The sequence below is a fragment of the Lissotriton helveticus genome, chromosome 2_1 (genome assembly GCF_964261635.1).
Source record: "Lissotriton helveticus chromosome 2_1, aLisHel1.1, whole genome shotgun sequence".
Classification (NCBI taxonomy): Eukaryota; Metazoa; Chordata; class Amphibia; order Caudata; family Salamandridae; genus Lissotriton; species Lissotriton helveticus.
Window position 1 is genome coordinate 400,738,443 of NC_136059.1, and position 14,639 is coordinate 400,753,081.

The following is a 14,639-nucleotide window of genomic DNA, read 5'->3' on the forward strand; positions in this document are numbered from 1 at the left end:
TCAGTGCCAACTCTACACAGAGGAGTAGCTGATCAGATTTTCACAGCAGTAAATATAAAACAGTAAAAAAGATTGACTACTGGGGAAGTGGGCAGGTCGTATATGAATCTAAAAAAGATAACATTGAGAACTGCAGTTACAAGTAAGTAACTTTTTGTGCCAACATTTGATCTGTCAAATTCAAAGGCTAGAAGAATGATTATGTAGCGGTAAATGTAAAATACACTTGATAAAGAAGAAGTAATGGAGCTTACTTTAGTTAAAAAGGGTGCACAACGCAGTCCAACCAACTGCCGCCTCAAATGTATTCTGGCCACGGAGGAAGTAATGTTTGTTAAGGTGAAAGTGAAAAACAAATGCAGCAATCGGCAGCCCAGCAAAGAGTGCAGCTGTGGCTGCTATGTCTGTGATGGAGTGAGCTTGTATGCTGCTACAGAGTTGTCTGCTGAACTTCCTATGGCAGAATTCTAGGCTTGTTCAATTCAACGGACGACACCATGCTTTGATGAGGCACAACCTTTGTTAGCAATGACATAGGTTGTAGAGCTCACCTGGTTTTCTAAGTCTTTGTCCTGGCCACTAAAGGGGGCGTTTTCAATTACAACAGGTACAGAGTAGATCAGTGAATTGGTTCGAATTGACTTCAGTGACTGCAGGGACAGTATTTAACTACTGCATTTAATTAATTAGGAGTTTTTATTTTGTCGTTGTCAATGCGATGTTAATTTTAATGTCACAAAAAGCCCTCACTTCGCGCACCTTTCAGTTTATGTGTGAGCACTGGAACTATTACCTTAAAAGCATACAATGATACTACATTTATGCTGTTAATAAATGTGATGTCATACCAAACCTTGTCTCTACATACATTGCGTAACCAGTCCCGCCTGGACTTTCCTTAAACAACTCCTGATTAACGCTGTTCTAAAGGAATTCCAGTAGCCTCGGCTACACGTGGACCCTTTTGGCCTCTTACTGACCATTGTTCTTTCCAAATACTTGATAAAAATCAAGGTCTGAATAACTGTCCTTTGCACTGAAAAAAGGAGAATCCAGATGATTTATTTCAGCCATTTCAGGAAAGCAAAGCAAGTCAAAGAAACCTTAGCATCCTGGGGTTTCATCGATACATAGACAACCAGCCAAACACCTAAGTTCTTTACTACTGAAGCAGGTTCTGGAAGAGTACCTAACGTCTCAGGCCAATGCTCTGGGCTGCTAAGGAGGGGGTTCTTACCCAACACCATTACCTCAGTCTTCCCACCATTAAGTTTTATTAGGTTGGTGTTCATCCAGTTTGAAGTCTTACCCAGGCAGGAATTCAGGGCCTCAGAATTGTGGGCCTGAGCAGATGATAAAAAGATTATGATTTGAGTGTTATCTGTATAGGAAAACACGGTAAGGCCACAGCTTTCCACCAAGTCTGCAAGCGAACAAACGTGCGAGTTACTTACCTTCGGTAACGATGTATCTGGTAGAGACGATTCTAGCCGCAGATTCCTTAATGTAGAATTATCCCCAGGCGTGCGACTAGATCCGGAAATTTCTTGCCACAGCATCTCTGCCACGACATAACGCGACTCCGCCCAGGCATCGTCCGCGCGCGTGATGTCAGTGAGGTCACATAAGTCCCACCCCGGCGCACCTACATAAGTTTTCTTCAGAGAACTTTTCCGTGCCACAACGCAGAGCCATCAGACAAAAACTGTGGGAGTATGGGAACAGTGTGTGAAAGAGCAGAAAAATTGAAAAAACAATGGTGACTAACACCACCATAAGGAGCAGTGTCAACACTGCAGCAGCCAAAGGCAGGGAAAAGAAGACAGAAGAGAGCACAGCCCTGAGCAGCCACCCTGCCTGGATGTAGACAGCCCCCAATGGAGACAAGGAACACATGCAAAAATGTCATGACAGCATACAGCAGGACTGCAAACTCAACCAGGAACAACGAAAGGAAACTGGTGTCAAGACAAACAGGAACGACAAATCTCCAGGGGAACCCCAGCACAGAGTGCACCAACCCCCACCCCCCCCCCAAGGAACATGGGCAAAGGCACGGTGAGATGACCCCAACCCAGAGTGCAGCAGAGGGACCAGAACCCTTAGCAACCAAGGGGAGAGGAAGAGGAGGGAAGAAAGTGAAGGCCCCTAACCAGGACCAGAGCAGAGGGGCACAGGAGAACATACAACACCATACAACACCATCCTCCAAAGTGTCAAAGAGGAGGAACAAGAAACAGAACAAATCATCTTGTTAAAAGAGCAAAAGAATGCACTCACAGAAGATACAGCCACCCACCTGGAGGCGAGTGCAGAAGACCAAGCCAAAGGCCCTCTATGAACGGGGAGGAAGGGTTGGCCATGAAGGAACCTGCAGCTACAATTGTCTCTACCAGATACATCGTTACCGAAGGTAAGTAACTCGTACATCTGATAGAGACTACTAGCCACAGATGCCATACCCACGGGGAAGGAGGGTCTGCGAAAGGGCCCCGCCATCCTGGACATAACAGAGGGTCCCCACAGGGGACCAGTCCAACGGACAAGGCGAGGAGCCTAGCCCCCGCAGGCAAGGGGAAACCCACAGCAGAACGCCACTGATCCCACGGGGGCCTGGGAAGAAGAAAAGGAGAAAAGAGTAAGCCCATTCACACTCAAACAAAGAAAACAAGGCAAGGGGAGGCCGAAGTACCCCACGTCCTTACAGGGCAACAGAACCTCCATCCAAGGCCAATGCAAGGAAGAGGAAGCAGATCAACCCAGAGGCTCCAAGGAGACAGGGAAAAAGAAGAAAGAGCATCCCGGGGCACCCAAAAAGACCGGCAGGCTGTGCCCGAAAGAGGAAGGAACACAAGAACTATCCCAGCCCCCAAGATAGCGAACATGAGGGTGAAGAAGGCCTGGATACACCCCAGAGAGGGGTGTATGACCCAAAAGGAAGCAGAACCAGAGTCACGACGCCAGGCCGCAGACAGCAGGTCAGATCTGGCGAACAGCGCAGCAAACTCGCAGCAAACTCGGAGAAGGACACCCCGGGGCGCCACCAAGCTAACCCAAGTCAGCAACAACGAAATTGCACCTGCAATGTACATGAACGCCAAGGAGAGCAGAGACCCAAAGGAGACCACAACTCCCCAGCACAGAACGAGCTATACAACAGCTACCATTACTCCACATAGGGTATGTTAGTCCCAAACATGGGAACCCTCTTAGGCAGAAACTTCCGCAGCAGAGGACAACAGAAAGAGCTGCAGGGAAAAAAACCTGCAGAAGGCTTGTCAAGCAGCCAAGAGAATAACAGGAGGCCTAGTCTCAGGGCCAACCTGGTGTGAATAACCTACAACAAAACACACAGCAAGAAGGGCTGGCCAGCAGCCAACAGAGCAACAGTCCGAACAAAGAGGACTCTCAGTCACATGAAGCACACAGATCACACAACTGGGGCGACCCACCCCAACTTAAGTGCAGCTCACAAAAACCAGACCAATCCACAGATCACAGAGGCGGAGAAGGAGGAGGCCGAAGCCCCGCCAAGAACCTCAGGATGGACAAGTCTGCCGGGGCATGGAACAAAAGGGTGCCATCAAAGGGAAGATCCACCAGCCGTTCCCGCACATTCTCCGGGAACACACTGTCCCGAAGCCAAGCATGGCGGCGAAGGGCAACCAAAGAAGGCATGGTACGACCAAGAACCTCCGAGACGTCCAGAGTGGAGCGAAGAATGAACGCCGCCAGCTCCCGGCCATCTAATGCACGGTGCCGCAAGTCAACACCAGCACCCTCCTGAGAAGCAGTATACATAAGGGACTCCGCCGAGTCCCACAAGGAAGATGTAGCCCTAGCCAACACACAAAGAGTTAAGGGCCCACAGAGCCACACTGGTCGAAGCAAACATATTGCGGCCCCAAGAGTCCAGCCAGCGTGCCTCCTGTGAAGGTGGAGCTAACAGCGACGGAAGAATAGGCGGTCCGCAAAAAGGGGCCACCGGCAGAGGGGTGGAGGGAAAGACAAACCGGGTCACACGGTGTTGGAAGGTGTTGGTGCGAAGGTGTTGGGGCACCGGATTCCACGTGGCGGGGCAACCCCAAGTCCCTGTCAAAGAAGAATGGAGCGAACCCTCAAAGGGGAGCAGCAGCTACCTCCCACCAGAGCCCTGGTGAAGAACCGCCAAAAGATGATCTGCGTGAAAACGGGCAGCCGGATTACCCCATGCGCAAAATTCCCACAGCTCCGGAACAGCACAAGCGATGGCCGCACCCGCCTCCGTAGGGCCCCGTGGCGGAAAAAGCAGCTCCTCCATGGGCGACGGCTGCAAACTAAGGCGGCCATACCCTAAACCAAGTGGAGTAGGGAAGGGCCAGGCCCGGAAAGGAGAAAGAGACGCCGAAGAGTGGGGGACCTGTGGTTCCTTCAGCTAAAACCGCGGCTGCTGTGATGACAAGAAGCCGTCTTTTGATGACGTCGGGGAAAAAGCCAGGACGCGGCGGCCCGTCTCCGGCGAGGACGACACCAGCAGGCGCCCAACCTCTGGGGAAGAGGGGGCGCCTAAGGACGAATCCATGACCTGACCCCTGTCCGGTGCTGTAGAATCCACAATCTGGAGCAGGGCGTCGTCATCGTCGTCCAGCACCACAGGAGACGCCGGACAGGCCTCCATCACACCACACGGCGCAGGGGACCGGGGCTGGGCTGGAGCAGAGGTGGCCAAGGGACAGCACCGACTCTACTTTCGACGAGGCAGCCGTCTGCGTGGAGGGACGAGAAGCACCTGGAGAGTGACAAGAGGTCCCCCGCCAGCCTCAACCCATGGGAGGACGAGAGGGGTCCGCCGACCCCCATGGCGGCACCAAGGACGACAACCTCAGGCGAGGCATCCGCCTGTGGGGGGGGGCAAGAGGGACCCGGGGAGTGACAAGGAGTCCCCCACCAGCCTCGACCCATGAGGGGACGAGAGGGGCCCACCGACCCCTGTGGCGCCTCCAAGCCCGACTCTACCTCCGACGAAGCAGCCGCCTGCGTGGCGGGACGAGAAGGGCCCGGAGAGGGACAAGGGGTCCCCCTCCAGCCTCGACCCATGACGGGATGAGAGGGGTCCGCCGACACCTGTGGAGCCGCCAGGGCCAGCAGCTGCTGGCACCGTAGCGGCATCACCTCGGCCTCAGACAGAATAGCCACCTGTCTAAAGGGCTAAGTGGGGCTCAGGATGCGACCTGAGCCCCGGCGATCTCCCGCGACACCACAGGGATTCCCGCAGGAGTTTGCTGTGCAGGAGAGGTGCCGTGGTTCGAAGGAGGGACCCCCGTAGGGCCACAACCCAAACGCACCACATCCTCTGAACCTGGATCCAAACCAGTAGGCGCCAGGCCGAAGTTGCTGCCGGCGCCATGCCGAAGCCGCCAGCAGCGCTGCTGAGGGCCCACCACAGCGCAAGGGATCCGTCGACGTCCCAGGAGGTGGAGGAGGAGAAGCCAGTGAGGCCTGCAAAGCAGCCGCATATGTCTCCATCTGGACTCTCGACGCCCCCTCACTGGGAAACGGTGGATTGGGGGACTATACGCGGGCCACATTACCCGCGGAGAGCCCACGCCCCCAACAGGCCGGAAACCAGGCTTCTGGGCAAACTGCGACACTTACCGACAGGGGAGTGACGCTCTTGTGGCACAGCAGAGGGATGAGGACGACGATGACGGCTGCTCCAAAAACCTTTCGCAGAAGCTGATCGAGGTGACGAAGCCGATCTGGACATGCGAACCGAGAGAAGTTTCATCCGGCGTTCCTGCCGCGACTTCGGCTTCAACCGTTTGGGAATCTTCCACTGTTATCCTTTTCTCCAAACATTCAACCGTTGGCACGCCTCGCAATAAGTGGAGCCATGATCCTCCCCCAAGCACCACATGTAAATGAGGTGAGGATCCGTCGCCGACATCAAGCGCCCACAAGACGAACACGTCTTAAAGCCCAAAGGCATCCGCACACTTCCCACAGCACATGCAAAAGTGAAGGAAAAGGCCTAAACAGGCGGGAGCACAAACCGGATCCGCGTTGCACGCAGAATAGGCAAAAACTGATATAGGCGTGCCGGGGTGGGACTGATGTGACCTCGCGGACGTCACGCACGTGGATGACGCCTGGGCGGAGTCGCGTGATGCCGTCCCCCCGGTGCGCAGGGGTGCTGTGGCAAGACATTTCCAGATCCAGTCTCACGCCTGGGGATAATTCTACGCAAAGGAATCTGCGGCTAGTAGTCTCTATCAGATGTAGACATTAAATAACATTGGGCTGAAGCCTGACCCGTAAGGGACGCCAGAAGCAAGAGCACATGGCTTTGAGATAGTTAGCCCAGAAGATATGGAAAGTGCGATCTTTCAGAAAAGAGTTCATACAAGATAAAGCTGTCCCTGTGAGACCCAGGTATGCCAGCCTTTCTAAGAGAGTGTTATGCTATGATGGATGATACTGCAGAAGAGCGACATTAGAAATATTACTTGCTGCTTTGGTGTTAGTATTAACTTTCTTCTGTTTAGAATCAGACCTTGCTCATTTTGCAGTACTATTGTGGAATTCAGAGCTTGGTTTGTTTATTTGGATTATGGGCCCTTGATGAGCCAATTTCCTTTGTAGAGAAACACCCTGATCCTTGCGACTTCCAATGAGCAATCACCGGGGCCAAACATTTGGTGAACTTTGATGGGAGGTGGGGTCATATGAAGACCAACGGACAATTCCTTTAACTGAAAGTGCTGGCCATTGCCATAAACTGGCTGATGTTCTTGTGCTCAGGTTAAGAAACTAGGCATCTTTCAGGTCGAGGAACACTAAGAACTACAAGTCTGTGATCAATTGTAGTACATCAAGAAGTGACAAATTCTGACGGATTGTTTCTTTATAAATTTTCTGAGAGCCTTGGGTATGGAATAAGCTTCCCATCACCCTCCCTCATTTATTTCATAGTAGAAAGAACCTTGAATAAACTCCCCAATTGCATTTGCTACACCTGAGTGTTGTGATTTCAGCCTGTAATGTTTTCAGATGAAGGCGGTGCTTTTAGTGTTGTTGATTAGGCTTTGAAATTAATTCTATGGTGTGTCCATGCCAGATAATATCCAATACACAGCAGTGGAATGCTGTAACATGTTATGGTGGGAAATATGCTTGTATTGTCCCTTCCACAGACCTGGCTGTCAAGAAGGATGGGTGACATGAGAAGTTAGGCTCATCTATGGTCTTGATTTGCCAGAAAAAGAACCTTCACTGGGCATGGCTGCATGATTGGCATTGAGAGCCATATTAGTAAGGTAGTGAGTGTTTGGTTGAACCATCCTGACTGGCTACAGGGTCAAAACGGTCAGAAGATGAACATTCATGAAGGTCGTGAAATTGTCTTTTTGGTTCAAAGCTCTGTTTGAGCCAAGTGACCAGGGGTGAATCTACATGCTTGCGAAAACGATGCTAGCCTTCAAAAGGCATGTGTAATACTATCAATCTCATTTCAGGACAGGAAGAAGTGCTCCATACCTATCTAAACTAGCCTAACACTGCCCCTATTGCCATCTGCCAAAAACATTATTTGAGACATCTTAAAAGGGGTCTATCAAAGGCGAAGGAAATTTCCCCTTTTCGGAACAAGGCTTTAGTCTTTTCTGTGAAGTCTACCAGTAGATTATCTAGGAATAATTAAAGATACTGCCACAATTGCATAAAGTAAAGTGTCGGAATGGCGCTGGAATTAAATATTCTGAATACCATAGACACGAAGGTGTTAAGGCTTTTACTATGGTGTCAAGGTACCTGCCCACTTTCTCTTGTGGAACCAAGCAGGGTGATGGATTTCTGGATCTCCTTTGAGCAGCTACTGAGATGACCAATTATGTTTTAACCTGGATAAAAAGGGAAGCTGAAGCAGAATATGTTGGTTTATATTTTTTATGGATTGTAGCAATAGAAGTTGTGCCTGTGGCTGGGTTACTCGTGAAACATATGATCTCATCCTACAAATGACTGGGATGGCCCTGATTGACTTACTCAACGTATTCTTGAAAGTCGAAAAGAAAAGATTTTTCCACAGCTGAAGTCGACATATTACATTTATGAGATGCCATCTCAATGAAAATTTGGAAACTGGAACCGTCATCTGAAGATGAATTGCAAAGCTGAGGTTCACAGCTTGGCTCATCATCCATTAACGAACACATCTAATTTGGAACCATTTCACCAGCATGTACACGGTCCTGAACTTCCTTATCACCACAATCATCACTTTGACTATGATCAAAAACATCAGGAACAGTTTAAAGTTGTTGATGTTCTGCCTTCTCCCGTTTTACATGAGGCTTAGTTGGTAGTAGATCGGCAGGCAGTTTTTGTGACCTTTTTTGTGGTGGACGAGGGAATATTGGAGGTGGCTAATGACAAAAAGAATTAGGGTGTGGAAGAACTGGACGAGCTGGTATGCATTTCAGAGCTGTAGGCTGTGCATAATAGCTGAAAGGAGGCAGCCACCCAAATAAATTCTCTGTTACGTGTTTCAAAATCTGTGTGAAGACCGGGGATACTTGAAATACAGAAAATTCGTGGGATGGCAAGCCAACCATCAGATGGGTGTTCACTCATTAGTTCCTTCTCAGAGTCTCTTGGAATGAGAGGACTATCCTGCAGATACAAAGCCTTATATATACATAGGTCAGAGCCTATAATTGAGATCTCATGGCCATTGTCCAGTTCACCTATGCCCCCCCCCCTTCAAGGTCAGAAGGCTCCTTTCAAGTTTCAAACAGTAGCACTGGTGTCATCATGAAGCAGAGCTATTTTGCCTGAAGAGAAAATGAAAGCCAAAGGAGTCTGGGCAACCACTGGAACAGACGTTGACAGAGGAGCAATGTTAAGTATGGTGATCATCAAGGTAGTCAATGATGTGGTCATTTGATTGAAAGTAGTAGTAACAGATTATTAAGCAGTAGGAACAGATTATTAGGCAGTGGTCATTGACAAAGTCAACGTCTGTGTCCCACTATGGACCAGGCATTCCGTTTTGAAGGCTTTGTAGACTTCGTGATCCATCATGCACCTGCTGCTGAGTTCGTCCGCCCTGGCGTGCAGAGAACCTGCCAAGTGTTGAACCACCATGGATATGCCCTGATGTTCCAGCTATGTCCAGAGAGGAAGAGCCTCTTGGCATAGGGTCCACAACCCCACCCGCCCTGTTTGTTGCAGTACCACATGGCGGTGGTGTTGTCCGTGAACACCTGCACTACTCTTCCCCGGACAGAGGGACGGAAGGCTTTGAGTGCAAGACGAATCTCCCAAAGCACCAGAAGGTTGTTGTGGAGCCCGGACTCCGCCTCCTCCTTGTGGCCACCCCATCCGAGAAGAGATACATCGGTCACCACTGTGAACTCTGGTTGGGGAAGGGAGTGGGATCTGCTGTTGACCCAATGCCAGTTCATTAGCCACCACTGCAAATGGCATGCAGTGCCCTCCGAGATTGGACAGGTTGCCCTGATGCTGTGCCCACTGGATCTTCAGGTCCCACTGCAGAGCCTGCATATGCCATCAGGCATAATCCACCAGCAGGATGTAGGAGGCCATCAGGCTCAGTAGCCACAGTGTAACCCTGACCGAAACCCAGAATAGAAGCTGAAAGATCGGAATCATAGTTTGAAGAGGATAGACCCAAATCTGCGTTGTATTCAGAACCACGCCGATGAAAAGCAGCATCTGAGAGGGAGTCAAGTGTGACTTCAGCACGCTGATAGAGAACCCCAGAAAATACATGAGGTCCGCTGTAGTCTAGAGGTGGTAGATGACAGCCTGGGGCGAGCCCGTCTTCAACAGCCAGCCGTCAAAATAGAGGAAGACTGATACCCCTGATCTGCGCACATGAGCTGCGACCACCGCCATCACCTTTGTGAACACCCGAGGGGTGCTGGTAAGACCAATGGGGAGCACGGTAAACAAAGTCTTTGTGGCCTACTGTGAACTGCAAGTAGCATCGGTGGGCCGGCAGGACGAGGATGTGAAAATAGGAATCCTGCAAGTCAGACGCTACCATCCAGGGTCGAGGGCAGAAAGGACTTGAGCTAGCGTCAACATTTTGACCTGCTCCTTCTGGAGGAAGTGGTTGACCTGATATCCAAGATAGGACGCAGGCCTTTGTCTTCCTTGAGCACCAGAAAGTAGTGGAAATAGCAACCACGACCTAGTTCTGGGGCAGGAACTCGCTCAATGGCTCCCTTGCCAAGAGAGCCGTACCTTCCGGTTGGAGAAGGGCCAGATGATCATCCGACATTCGATGGTACTGAGGTAGCATGGCGGGGCGGGGGTGGGGGGTAGTCTCAAATGGGAGAGAGTAGCCCTTTGGACTATTTGCAAAACCCACCAATCCGAAGTGATGGTGCCCCAGTAGGGGAGGTGATGGTGAATCCTGCAGCCGACGGACGACCCTAAAAGGTCAGACTAGGAGTGTTTGTGCCTCTGGGCAGAACGAGGCAGGGCACCCCTTCCGTAGCCACTAAGGGGCAAAAAGCAGACTACGCAGGGCGGGTGGAGAGGGCCAGGGGCTTGGCCGTAGCCCGAGAGTCCTTGAATTGCTTTAGCACATTGTCTGCTTTGTCGCCAAACAGGTGATGGCCATCAAAGGGCATGTCCATAATGGTAGCTTGGACATTCCCGGAAAAGCCAGTCGACCTCGGCTAGGCGTAGCGTCGAAGGGCTACTGACATTGAAATCGTCCTGCCTAGCAAGTCAGCGGTGTCCAGCCCACATCGGATGGTAAACTTGGCTGCATCCCTCCCCTTGGCGACTGCACAGAAGAGCACAGCCTGGGCCTCCTCCGGGCACTGGGGCAGCACCTGCGCTACTGTATCCCACATGGGTTGGTGTAATGGCCCAACAAACATTCCGTGTTTACCGACCTCAGTCCCAAGCTGGAGGAAGAAAACATCTTCTTCCAAGGTGGTCCAGCTTTTTGGATTCCCTATCAGGTGGTGCGTTAGGGAATGCACCGTTGGAAGTTGTGGCTTGGACCACCAAGCTCTCAAGGGTGGGGTGTTGGGAGACGAAAGTGGGGTCGCCCGGGGACAGACGGTGAGGTCTGGCAATCATCCTATCCACAGGAGACCTTGTGTTGGGCCTGGACCAGGTGCCCAAAATGATGTTGGTGAGGGCTTCATTAAACGGCAGAAGGGGTTTTGAAGAGCTCGCAGTCGGGTAAAGCACCTCTGTCAGGAGGTTAGTCCTGACCACCACTGTAGGTTTGCTTGAGGTGGAGCGCCTCGGCCATCCGACGCAACACCACTGCATAAGACGCTCCCTCCTCTGTAGCCATGGTAGGAGGAGACAACATGCCAAGGTCTGGGGAGGTATCCAGACCACTGGCTTTCCTCAGTTCCTCTCTCCAGTCGTAATCCAACTGGTCAGTCAAACGGTCTCCAGATACCTCCCAGTCCCCCTCACCCTCCTCTGGTAGCCAATCTGGCCTGAAAGAACCAGGGTAGAACAGGGGCACAAAAGTAACCGTCTTCGCCGGATCCGGCCTTGGTCGATGTTGGTCCAGCTCTGTGTCTACGTTGGGGCAGAGGCTGGGGTCGACACGGCTGGGGACACAACCGGCGACCTCTGTGGACATGGTGCCGGTGAAGGTGTTATGAGGTCAACCAGATCCAGGGGGACCCTACGGCGTGTTGAAACCTGAGTCGGGTCGGGGACAATCGATATTTGCCCGGCGGTATTGCCTCTGTGACCCTCTAGTTATTTAATCAATGAAGAGGCAGGCGCTGGAGACTGGAAAGCAGGAAACAAGGTTTTTATTCTCTCCGGAGGAGAACACAGCAAAACGGACAGAAGGTATCGTTCTGAGGTGCTCTAACTTACGTTTTGGGGCATGGCCCCTTATATACAGTGTTTGTGGTTTTTATTACAGTTTACATACATATGATAAAGCTTTGATGTACGAAAAGACATTCCAGGAATCCCCCTTCGAGCCCGTTCCCACACATATCTACAGTAGAAATCCCCACCCTGGTCACAGCAGGTGATGACTATCGCGCAGCTGGATATTCCGCCAATTCATGGAATGCGGGGTTCGATCGGATCTCATGGGGTGGGGGGGCTTTGATCAACTCGGGGGTCCTTTGAGGAGGGAAGCTTTCTATTGTACGGGGAGGGGCAAGGGATAGTATCGGCAGAGCTGGGTGTCGGCCTGGGAACGGGGAAGACAAACGGGCACACGGGGAAAAGGGGGTTTGCATCTAAGGGCCGGGGATCATGAAAGGGAAGAAGGGAGGTGTCGCGCTGGGAACAGGATGAGGGCCTGGGGCAGAGCAGCGCCGAAGAGGGGTTTATGATTCAAGGCAGGTGCAAGCAGGGGGGGGTGGTCAGCGTGCAGGCTTAGTGAAGGCGAAGGGCTATGTCAGGGGCCAGCGGCATGCAAAAGGGTTCGTTCTGATCGGGGCGTCTTAAAATGGCGGGTGCGCACGACAAAAGTGTGGCATCAGGGGAAGAGGCAAGATGGCGCGGATAATGTTCACCAAAACGTACTAATTTTCAACAGGCGCCGGGGCCTAAGCCGCCGGCATCAAAGGCCCAGGGCCCCCAGCCGAGTCCATGAGGCCCAAAGGCGAGCTGGCTGAGTCGGGCTGCCCAAAGATGACATGCATCGCTTCGTAGAAACTCCAAAGCTGGGCTGTGGTTGCTCCGGGTCCCTGAAAGGGAGGGAAACTGAGGTGACCCTTCAGGCCTTGCACGCCGAGCCACGGGAGGGGCACCAGCTGCATCCCTTGTCGCATCGGACGATGGACGAGGAGGAGTCAGAGAGCTATGATGCTTCTTCAACTACTTCTTGTGCTTCGACTTAACTGAGCGAAGACTTCGAAGACGAATGGAGGTGGTGGCTCTACGACCAGTCCCCCGACCTCCCGCGCATACAAGACTTTGAACGGCACGGAGCCGACTGCTGGGCCTCGAGAAGCTTTCGGGACCGCTCCCGCAAAGACTCTGGATTCATGGTCCGGCAGTCAGAACACGACTTGGAGTCGTGGTCGTGTTCCAGGCAGAACAAGCACACACTGTGCGGATCCGTCACCAACATCAACCATCAGCAGAAGCCGCAAGCCTTAAAATCGGGCATACCTATGCGTACCAGAAGTCAACAATGTTGACAAAAGTCGATCAAAAAAGTCAGTCAAAAAGTAACTGGAGGTACCGCTCTCTCCGGATCTGCGCTGGCTGGCGCATCCAAAGAAAGAACTGACGTCAGCACGCGAGGATGGGGTCTAAGTAGCTGCTACAATGTCATCCCGGCAAGCACGATGCCAACGACGAACGCAGAGCTGACTGACAACACCTTTCGGCGCGCTGGTGTACTGCTGACGAAAAAATTCTCCGGGTCCAGTCTGATGCCTGGGGTAATTCACAAGTTAAGGTATCTATAACGAATGGTCTCTTTCAGATGACCACTGATTACATTTAGAAGAATACGGTCGATTGATAGACTTTCTAGTTAAGAGTGATCTAACTGTGACAAACGAAACCCGGTTGAAACTCAATCCGGGTTTTGTAAAATGTGTGAGATCCAAAGCTTGTGAGAATGGAAAGAATTTGACAGAACTTATTACTCCACTAGGAAAGAAAATGAAAGTCTAAAGGAGTCTAACATGTAAAACAGAATATGCAGTTTACATACTGGCATGCCCTTGCCCCAAGAACTACGTTGGCAGTACAATTTTGCCCTTTCACAAAGGTATCCTTCAACATCTAATTGCGATAAAGAACAAAGACAACAGCTACCCAGTTGCAAGACATTTTCATAAGGTACCAATGGCGATCTTTAACTATTGGTATTCAGTGCAATAGACAATGTCTCTAAAAGCGCAAGGGGAGGGAGCAGAGAAAAAGAACTAAGGAAGCTAGAGTCCAGGTACATCTTGGAAATGTATAGCAAAGAGCCGAAAGGGCTTAATGTGGATGAAGAATTATATGTACACTTATAAATTGCATCTACCTTCAGTCTTATAATATTACTTGCAGCCCAATTTTATGATCTTAATGTTTTTTAACTAAGTATTTTTTATCATTGTGTTTTATTTCAGAAAAGGACAGCAGTAAGTAATACAAGGTTAGAGGTCATAATACAGCAAGTTGAGTGCGTGGGTGAAATCTACTTATTGTTTAACTTTTACTTTTTTCTAATTATTATTGTGTTTATTGGCAATTCTATGCATCTATTACCATTATATTAATTTCAAGAAATAAGTGATACTCTATAGTGAAAAATGTAAGCCCAATGGGGCTGAATTAGTAGAGAAAAACATACATTGAAGAGTGTTTAATATTTTTGTTTTGAAAGCAATTGATTGCCCACTAGGGCCAAATTTTGTACTAAAATAACGTAATCAATGAATCGGAAAACTTGAATGAATACGGACAAGTAATTGAATGGTGAGTGTTTAAAGAAATGACATATGAAATCTAAGAAGTTGTTAAACCTTTAGAGCGTAAGGGTCACATTGCCAGTGTAGCCCACTTGGGCGAAACATAGCATCAGATGTGTCATGAGACAAAAAAATTATAATAATTACATATTAATTTATGAATTTCATAAATAAACTGGCAAGTTCGCTTCCAAACTTAGTGTAATATAATTT

At 50.4% G+C, this 14,639-nt stretch overlaps 1 protein-coding gene across 1 annotated transcript in view; it reads right to left on the reverse strand.

Moving 5' to 3' along the window:
• Positions 1-14,639, reverse strand: part of PAIP1 (poly(A) binding protein interacting protein 1) — a 545,177-nt gene that overhangs the window by 276,150 nt on the left and 254,388 nt on the right. The gene's annotated exons all lie outside the window — the stretch shown is intronic.